We start from the raw sequence: 10,955 nt of genomic DNA on the forward strand, positions 1-10,955 counted from the left end.
TCGGGTAATTAACCCGATGTATACTGTAGCAAGGAGAGCAAGGAGCCAGCGCTAAGCAGTGCGCGCGGCTCCCTGCTCTCTGCACTGTGACATGTAGCTGCAGCACACATCGGGTTAATTAACCCGATGTGTGCTGCAGGAGAGCAAGGAGCCAGCGCTAAGCGCGGCTCCCTGCTCTCTGCACTGTGACATGTAGCTGCAGCACACATCGGGTTAATTAACCCGATGTGTGCTGCAGGAGAGCAAGGAGCCAGCGCTAAGCGCGGCTCCCTGCTCTCTGAACTGTGACATGTAGCTGCAGCACACATCGGGTTAATTAACCCGATGTGTGCTGCAGGAGAGCAAGGAGCCAGCGCTAAGCGCGGCTCCCTGCTCTCTGAACATGTAGCACAGCGACCTTATGATCGCTGCTTCTGCTGTGTTTGACAGCTAAGCAGCGATCATAACAGCGACTTACAAGGTCGCTGTTACGTCACCGAAAATGGTGACGTAACAGCGACGTCGTTGTCGCTGTCGTTTAGTGTGACACCAGCTTTACACAGTCATAAGCAGCCAAAAGGGATCTATTCTATTCAATTGCAAATGATCTAGATAAGACTGAGAATAAGATACTGCACGGGACATAGCAGAGTTGGTCAAGTTGAGTGGAGATGAGTTTGCTATTTGGCACAGCTTTTTGCATCAATAAAGCAAGTAAAAGGTGTGAAAGATAAAAAAAGGGTGAAAGTGTGAAAAGTGAATTGGCCAAATTGAGGTGCATATAAAGTTTTTGCTTTCTTTCAATTCACTAATGGGGCTCATTTGAATCAGGTGAATTGAGTTCTGCTTTTGGAAACTGGGTTAAGAAGGGGTGCACCGGTCCTGGAGGTACTGCAATACCAGGTCAATGCGTGGAGTGGACAGAGCAAGATTTTTTCCATCTCCTTGTTCTAAAAATCCATTTAATATATGGTCCCCAGAGAGGGGACGTATCAGATATTAAACTGATAAGAACAGATTTAATTTTTTTTTTTTTCTGTTTATCAGTAGGACTTCAAAATAACAAAGGTGATCGCCTCCCGTTGCCTGGGAACCGTCCAGGCACAAGAGGGCTATGTGTCACCAGAAGGCGCACACACTTCCTCAAGGCCGGCAGACGTGCAATCCCAGGCACCTTCCAGTACCGACCAAGGTAGCGTCCTCCGAAACTACACTTGATCTTAGCCAAAAGGCCAAGAAGCTATAACCCGAATTGGTTACGGCCTTGAGTGGCACCCTGGCCTATACCGGACACATCTTAGGGAGAGGGAGACAAACCCACGCCTACAGAAGACATTTTGTCACCCAAGCCAACCCTTGAAAAGGCTGTTTTGCAGAGCAAAAACAAGAAGAATGGTGCTTTTTGCAGCCGCCGCCCACTGCAATGAATCTGAATAACTCCTCCTTTTGGACACAAGCACCTCCCCTCCCCCTTGCAGTCTTTCCAATTCATGATACAAAAAGACGGACGGACAGGACAGGACAGGACAGGCTGCCTGACTTTCCGTCACTGCCACCCTTTGCCATCCTTGCCCGTAGAAAGCCCTTTCATCATCCCCAAACCCTAATCTTTTCCCTTCTCTTCCCAGATGCGTCTCACTCCCTTTCATTAGGAAGTGAGCGCAGCCTTTTCTCCGTTCTGCACATGCGCGACGTTAAACACAAATGCGCAGGCGTGCGTTCCATTACCCTCACTGCATTCCACTCCCATACAGGAAGTGGGCGCAGCTATTACTACGGTCGCACATAAAAGAACCCACGGCCACCACTGCACATAGCTGACTCCACCACAGGACACCCACTTCTACACCAATGCAGGTAAGACAGGATCGGCACCTCTATGCTCCCGTTACAATCAGGCTCAGTCACCATGTGATAACGCTCTCAACTCTTTAGTTGCAGGCTCCCCTTGCTTCACCTCCACTGGCTGTGCTGCCATTTCCTCTCCCACCTGGAAGGTATACTTTATTCCACTATTTTCCTGTTTCTCTCTTCCCCCTTTTCCCATAACCTACTTTTATCTGCATTTGTGGGGTATCTATATGCTATTTACATCATAGTTTTATTCATTAATATGGAAGGGAAGAGTGCCCATGAGAGTGTTGAACTGCGGAGAGCAAGAGATTAAGCTGCTCCGATTTGCCACCATTGATAAGCTGTTCTCAGTAGATACACATGCTATCCAAACAGCAGCAATGTCAGGTTTCCAGGTTTTCCAGTTCTCTTTTGACTGCCCTTGCCCTCGGTTAACATGGAGGTTACCGTTCTGTTGCCCTACTTCCTGTCCAGCAGCTTAAAAGGCCGCCTCCCAGCCCAGTCCAGTGCCTGAGTATACTGCCTGCTGTGTGCTCCTGCTGTGTTTGCTGCTTATTCCGGATTGCCTCGGGATTCCCCTAAAGGACTACCTACCGATTGTCTCAGGACTGTACCCGGCTCTTAAGGCTGTGCCCGGATTCCGTTTACCATCTTCGGTCAGCACTCCGCCTGGTTCTCTTTTGGTTCGTAACCATCCTGGACAAACATTTCCGTACGGACACTCATTGACTTTACCGCTTGCTCCTTATCCCGGCCGCTGCGCATTTAGGCCTTCCGGGGTAGATTGCCGGACAGTCCCTGTATAGGGGTTCGCTCCGGTGGTCTCCCTGGGGGAGTCCGGTGCGTGGTCCCGGGAATCCCCTGCGCGTCTATTCCGGAAAGTATTGTATGTGTTATTGTATTGTTGTGTTTGTTCTGTTTCTACCGTGGTGACATACTATAAAACATCTTGTACCCGGAACTCGTCTCTGATTGTCATTGCCCTACGCTTTCGAAATCCTCAGAATATAGAATAAGTATTACAAACATCCACCATTGCTTCAGCCCACCCATTCAGTGACAGCTCACCAAGTCAGCCAGAGGAGTGGTGTAAGGAATTACACGTAGGCACTGACTCCACACCTTCACATCACAAGAAGGGGGTCTACAGGCTAGTGCAAGAATACGAGCAAGTCTTCAGCAAACATCCGCTAGACTTTTGAAGAATAAAAGGGGTCAAACACTACATCCCCACAAGTGCACACCCACCCATCAAAGAGAGATATAAGCCAAAACTACCTGCACATTACCAGTGTACCAAGGACATGTTGAGCAACATGAAGGAGGCTGGGGTTATCCGTGACAGTTGTAGCCTCTGGGCAGCTCCGTTGGTCCTGTTAAAGAAGAAGGACAGCACCACTCCCCTGTATTGAGGAATAGCTAGCTGCATTGAGAACTGCAAATTATTTTTCTACCCTTGATCTCACTAGTCGCTATTGGCAAGTGTCCGTTGCTGAGGCAGACCGGGAGAAGACCGCCTTTGCCACCCCGATGGGTCTCTGCGAGTTCAAAAGCATGCCCTTCGAGCTGTGCAATTTGCCAGGAACCTTCCAGAGGCTGATGGAATGCTGCTTGGGACACCGAAACTTTGAAACGGTACTGCTATACCTTTATGATGTTATTGTTTATTCTAAAGCAAACAAGATTTTAGGGTGTATAAAAAGGGAGATTAGATCCGGTGATCCCAACGTATTGTTACCCCTCTATAAATCACTTGTAAGGCCACATCTGGAATATGGGGTAAAGTCCTGAGCAGGTTGATAACCATTGGTTTGAGCATGGTAGGGTGTAGTGCGCATCTTCCTGCATCGGTAAAAGCTGCAGAAGTCCTTGAAGATTTCCGCTTCAAAGGCTGTGCCTTGATCTGTGAGGACTCTCTCTGAGTAGCCATGAGGTCTGCATAAGTGTGCTTGGAAGACCTTCGCTGCAGTATGGGCCATTAGATCTTTGACTTGTACCACAACCATAAATCTCGAGTAGTTGTCTACCATCGTAAGTGCATACGTGAGCTCGCCTCGATATTCTGCAACAAAACTCCCTTTTTCGATTTCAGTTTCAGCAAACACTCCTCTTCCTGTAGAAAATATTTATCATTACCTAAGACAGTCATTCTAATGCATGACAATATTAAGGCAATTTAGTTAAAACTTGTTTTAACTCACCTTTAAGGGGATTGATGTATTTCATGGTCAATCCAGGTTTGTCAGTGATGGCACTGACATAATGTATGGCGTCTTTTTCGGGCGTTATCCTTTGCCTTTTCATTGTGAAAATCCAGTTGCCTATATCAAAGCAAATTCTACTACTTGTAAAGTATGCAGAAAATGAAATGTAGAACATATAACATCAACTGCTTAGGAACGCATCATAGGTTAGTACTTAAAAGGATATTGTCATGTTCTAGTCATAATGCAAGCTGGACATTTTTCATGTTACCCTGTAATCGCCGGCCTGTTCTAATGCTCACAAGCCAAGATATAGGCTCAGCTGCTAAGGCTTCCCTCTGCCTTCTGAATGAAACTTGAATATGTCTGGGTCACTGTGTATATAGCAGGTGCTCAGAAAAAATAAGAGTCAATTCAATAGAAATAGCTCTGGCACACTATAGTGATCAATAACGTAAGAAAAGAACTCTTGGAATGCTGAAAATTCTTTATTTGTGCAAAAGGATAATTCATCCAACGTTTCGACCTTGTTTTTAGGTCTTTATCAAGGATAAAGTTATCTAAGATCATAAAGGGTTACAAAACCATATAAACACGTAATTAGTACATAGTACAACATAACAGTACAATATATTGCTACTTGAGAGTACAATGGGTCAAATGACCATGATGCACATACAAAAAATTTTTCCAAAGCCATAGTGAAAACATTTGTACTGAGGAAAGAAAATTTCCACATGACCTATCTGGAGAAACATTCTGGATCAAACAACCAAAAATAGTCAAGCAGGTAAATACACACCTATATGGATAACAGGATGATATGTGTTCAATTGTATAGCGTCATTGCCATTAAGGTACAAATGGAAAACTTGCAATCCTATATAGTGAAGGAAATGAACACATATCATATCAAAGAACACAGGAACATGGGTGTGAGAAAAACCTCAATGTTTATACTTTGTTCTTTATAATGGTGTGAACATGTATATGTCTCAGTACCTTATGCACTTGAGAATTCTAGTGAGTAGATCATGAAAGCCTATTTCAGAACTGGAATCGGTAAATAATTGTAGGTGGAATCTAAATGAAAAGATGGTACAAGTGTTATCATGACACGTGGGCTATAACACAATGGACCGTGTGACAAAGAAGAAAGGAGAGAAAGAAGAGGAAGAAAATGCAACTACCTGTAACATTACGTGATAGTCACTGGTAAGTATCACTTGACAATTCAAGTGAAAAAGGATTCCTTTATTAAAGGGTTCTCAGTCGCCTCAGGATCATGAAATACTAGGGTAAATGATATGAGAATAGGTAAGAAGCACCACTAAAGGAAATATGAGATGCAGGACATATATCTATAAACCCCTGAACTACATGATAGAAATAAAAAGAAGAAAAAAGAAAAAAAAGAAGAAAGAAGAAGAACACATAGAATGCGGAAAGAGAATGGGTACAACTACCTGAGTTACTGCAGGGAGGCCCCTGGTTGGTATTGTGAGGGTTAGTGGAATTCCTTCACTGAAGGGTTCTCAGTTGCCTCAGGTTCGTGAAAAATGCTATAGACAAATAATGCCCGGAGAAAAGGGGTTCATATACAGCGAATAATGGTAATACAAGGTACATGTGTCACATGTAATAGTATATATATATATATTGTACTAAGCTCTACACCAGAAATAGAAAGTAGTCCCTCTGCCTTCTGTCTAGGTGCCCTGAGTTATGTCCTGTAAACTGTCACAGGGACCCAGACACACATGTGTAGTAGGGGAATATCCCTGCTGAGATGCCAGTGCTAGAGCACTCGTTTGCTGTGGAGTTGAACGCTATGTGAGCAGTTCTTACCTTCAATGAGCAGAAGTCTCTTTTTTCAGATTTCAATATCTCTGTGGGTATCTGGCAGAAATATGGAATACTCTTTACTGCTAAGACCCTGTACACCACTCCCACTAAAGGGGGCTTTACACGCTGCGACATCGCTAATGCGGAGTCGTTGGGGTCACGGAATTTGTGACGCACATCCGGCCGCATTAGCGATGTTGCTGCGTGTGACACCGATGAGCGATTTTGCATCGCTGCAAAAACGTGCAAAATCGCTCATCGGTGACATGGGTCTCCATTCTCGATTATCGTTACTGCAGCAGTAACGATGTAGTTCGTCGCTCCTGCGGCAGCACACATCGCTCCGTGTGACACCGCAGAAACGAGGAACCTCTCCTTACCTGCCTCCCAGCCGCTATGAGGAAGGAAGGAGGTGGGCGGGATGTTCCGGCCACTCATCTCCGCCCCTCCGCTGCTATTGGGCGGTCGCTCAGTGACGTCGCTGTGACGCCGCACGGACCGCCCCCTTAGAAAGGAGGCGGTTCGCCGGTCACAGCGACGTCGCCGGGCAGGTAAGTATGTGTGACGGGTCTGGTCGGTGTTGTGCAGCATGGGCAGCGATTTGCCCGTGTCGCGCAACAGATGGGGGCGGGTATCCACACTAGCGATATCGGGACCGATATCGCAGTGTGTAAAGTAGCCTTTAATAAACTGTGTAAAGGATTTTAAGTAAAAATCCACAATAAACCAGCGCTAGATGGGTTTTTATAATTTTATTAATAGACCACAAATAAAAAATTTTTTGCTATCCTTGTTTCAAGACAGAGTATTTGATAATATACAATACACTGATTATTACTAAAACCAAGGACCACATAAAACAAGGACCACATAAAATAAAAAATGAAAGTAATGAGAATAAAATTCTTTTGTATAACCAATTAACTTCGAGGTGATACAATATTCACATTGATTTAGTTTTACCAGTCTAATGTAATGCCCCGGCCGGTGGCATATATTTTGTTTGGTTAATAATTTAGACTTATACAATGAAAGATGTACTATACCACCCCTGGCTAACTTACAAGTTTTAAGTTGTACAATATAAGTTTGCGACGTTATATTCGCCCCCAGGGCCTGGGGGAATAAACCTCACAACAACTTGACCGCAAAAAACACCCCGGATTTCTCCGTTGATTAGGCTGGAACCGCTAGGTACAGGATTGACCTGTTAGACTTCCAGAGCGGACGTTTTGAGGCCAGTGGCCGCGACTAGTGCTGGCTCTGGGGGAGATGTATGGTTACCGACATCCCTCTTTACAGAGCCTTTATAACACTTCACAAGGCCACAAACCAGCCGGTCCCGTATTCTCCCAAATGTACTTTCGAAATCAAGCAGTACGAAGCCACTGAAAGCACCAAGATGTTGGCTGCGGACAACAATAAGATCAGCGGTAACTACTCAGCCTCTCCAGCGGGCAGTCCAGACCGTATCCAGTGTCAGCTGACTGATTCCACACAGGAGGAAGTTGCTTGGCAGGTTAGCACCACACAAGGCTCCGATCCGCTTCCAAACGAGCAATGCAGAACCGCTGGAGGTACCAATGTATCCTGGTTGCAGACAAAGGAAATGTCAGCGGTAACCTCTCAACCTCTCCAGCAGGCAATCCGTACCGTGTCCAGTGGAAGCCGGTTGATTCCACACGAGGGAGAGATTACTTGGCAGGTTATCACCGCACAGGTGAGGTAGGCAAAAACAGAGTCCTGATCCGACGCGCGTTTCGGGGGCGTGTAACGGCCCCCTTCCTCAAGGATAACTCAGCTGTTGCCTAGAGCACTATTTATGCATATATTTAATTGGTTATAATTTGCATAAAATTAAACAATGTTTAAATTCAACCAACATTCAATGACCACTACATATATCAATTTGTGAAAGACCGTTCATAATAGCCATATAATATAATTATGTGCAAAGGTTTTTCTAAAGGTTTTTCTAAAAAGACCTATATATAGCCTTGCTTGTATCATCATATACTGGGAAGACAATGTGTATATATGCATATGCTTTTTTTCAACAATAAATTTAACAAAAGGACATCATAAAGGTGTAATATAAATTTGCTATAATATGAAAAGCCCCTTATATCTACATCAACCTTGGGCAAGTGAAGCACCAATTTATATCATATCAAAGAACACAGGAACATGGGTGTGAGAAAAACCTCAATGTTTATACTTTGTTCTTTATAATGGTGTGAACATGTATATGTCTCAGTACCTTATGAACTTGAGAATTCTAGTGGTAGATGATGAAAGCCTATTCCAGAACTGGAATCGGTAAATAATTGTAGGTGGAATCTAAATGAAAAGATGGTACAAGTGTTATCATGACACGTGGGCTATAACACAATGGACCGTGTGACAAAGAAGAAAGGAGAGAAAGAAGAGGAAGAAAATGGAACTACCTGTAACATTACGTGATAGTCACTGGTAAGTATCACTTGACAATTCAGGTGAAAAAGGATTCCTTTATTAAAGGGTTCTCAGTCGCCTCAGGATCATGAAATACTAGGGTAAATGATATGAGAATGGGTAAGAAGCACCACTAAAGGAAATATGAGATGCAGGACATATATCTATAAACCCCTGAACTACATGATAGAAATAAAAAGAAGAAAAAAGAAAAAAAAGAAGAAAGAAGAAGAACACATAGAATGCGGAAAGAGAATGGGTACAACTACCTGAGTTACTGCAGGGAGGCCCCTGGTAGGTATTGTGAGGGTTAGTGGAATTCCTTCACTGAAGGGTTCTCAGTTGCCTCAGGTTCGTGAAAAATGCTATAGACAAATAATGCCCGGAGAAAAGGGGTTCATATACAGCGAATAATGGTAATACAAGGTACATGTGTCCCATGTAATAGTATAAATATATATATATTGTACTAAGCTCTACACCAGAAAGGGGGCTTTACACGCTGCGACATCGCTAATGCGGAGTCGTTGGGGTCACGGAATTTGTGACGCACATCCGGCCGCATTAGCGATGTTGCTGCGTGTGATACCGATGAGCGATTTTGCATCGTTGCAAAAACGTGCAAAATCGCTCATCGGTGACATGGGTCTCCATTCTCGATTATCGTTACTGCAGCAGTAACGATGTAGTTCGTCGCTCCTGCGGTAGCACACATCGCTCCGTGTGACACCGCAGAAACGAGGAACCTCTCCTTACCTGCCTCCCAGCCGCTATGAGGAAGGAAGGAGGTGGGCGGGATGTTCCGGCCACTCATCTCCGCCCCTCCGCTGCTATTGGGCGGTCGCTCAGTGACGTCGCTGTGACGCCGCACGGACCGCCCCCTTAGAAAGGAGGCGGTTCGCCGGACACAGCGACGTCGCCGGGCAGGTAAGTATGTGTGACGGGTCTGGTCGGTGTTGTGCGGCATGGGCAGCGATTTGCCCGTGTCGCGCAACAGATGGGGGCGGGTACCCACACTAGCGATATCGGGACCGATATCGCAGTGTGTAAAGTAGCCTTTAGTCACATGACCAAGACTGTATCTGTGTCCCTACAACACACTTGAGACAAATGTGTGTGTGAGCCTGCATTGTGGGGTATATATAATATATTATAGAGCTGGGAAGGATCATTCTAAGCAGTGAGCTGTTCCAGTATTTGTAGGAAAATACCCAGTAGAAGCATCAAACACAGCACCAATACCTCCCATCAGTATTCCACCACAGTGCCATGTAACCCATGCCCTACACTCCCATCTACACCAATACTATACAGGCACAAACTAGTATATCTGACTAAAAGCCCCCAAAATATGAAGAACGGCCTATAGTTGAGTGTGGATATAAAATCTATGTGAGCAGAGCTAGAATAGAAATCACTGACCGCATTGAAGTCATTCTGACCATAAATCACCATGATATCAAGGTGAGGAGTTGTGTGTTACTGCTGGGAGGAAAGGGTTAACAGTGGAATATTAAGGTGCATTTCTGTGTGCAGTGTTACTAGTCAATGTAACAATTCAGTATGAGCTGCTCTTGGTGCCGGGGGAGGGAGATGCTCTCCTGAGCAAGATAGATGGGGAATGAACATGATATCTATATAGTGTAAGGCAGGGGGTCTCAAACCAGGTGATCATGTCTGATCAACTGGTTACATTATGTCTGATTACCTTGTCTAACAGTTTTTTCTCCCCTTTCTTTACCTTCCAGGTTCCCATAGTCACGTGAAATATCCCTGTTGCACTTGATTACGGCTCACTATTCACTATAGGATGTCTTATATCTAACATCACACTCTCACCCATCAGCACTCTATAGGTTTGTATAAGGTATGCGCTTACACATCCGGTCCTCCATAGGTATTTCCACTTATGTAACACTATCCCTATGATCACTCATAACTCATACCCTTGTAGTCAATTACAGCCTCCTCTCTCCCCCCTCCCCTTCTCCCTTTCCATCTATAATTTTGCCAGTACAATATTAGTTTACATTAGGCACACACTCACATATTCCTTTCCTTAGTGATTTATTGTAATTCACATTCACATACAATTCTCTATGCCTGCCCCATTACTACATTCATACCTACTTGACCCTATCCTGATACCCCTTGTCTCACCTTGTTGGTCCCTACACCTGTTATCATGTCCTTTCCTGTGTCTGTCTTGTCACACAACACATTTTAGCATATAACTTGTGCTCCTTATTACCTGTCCTGCCTATTAGAATTATGTCCATTATGTCCATGCATGGCCCAATGAATCAAGTCTGTACTTCATATTCATGGTTTAAGCCTTTGGGTTCCAATGTGCCCAGAGTATATATCCAGAAAGATTCCCTTTCTTTGAGCTTCCTAATTCTATTGCCTCCTCTGCGTATGGCTTGGACATGTTCGATGACTTGGAATCTTAATTGGATCACTGTGTGATTATGCGTCACAAAATGGTGTGGGACTGGTAATAGAATCTGCTTACAATGTATTGTTGACTTGTGTTTAGCTCAAAGAAAGAGAATCTTTCTGGATATGTACTCTGGGCACATTAGAACCCAAGGGCTTAAACCGTGAATATGAAGTAAA

General features: G+C 44.6%; 1 pseudogene; it reads right to left on the reverse strand.

Moving 5' to 3' along the window:
* Positions 1-845: 845 nt before the first annotated feature.
* On the reverse strand, positions 846-1,052 carry LOC142260810 (U2 spliceosomal RNA; annotated as a pseudogene).
* Between the last annotated feature and the right edge of the window lie 9,903 nt (positions 1,053-10,955).

This window comes from Anomaloglossus baeobatrachus, unplaced genomic scaffold, assembly GCF_048569485.1.
Source record: "Anomaloglossus baeobatrachus isolate aAnoBae1 unplaced genomic scaffold, aAnoBae1.hap1 Scaffold_188, whole genome shotgun sequence".
In the NCBI taxonomy this organism is placed as follows: domain Eukaryota; kingdom Metazoa; phylum Chordata; class Amphibia; order Anura; family Aromobatidae; genus Anomaloglossus; species Anomaloglossus baeobatrachus.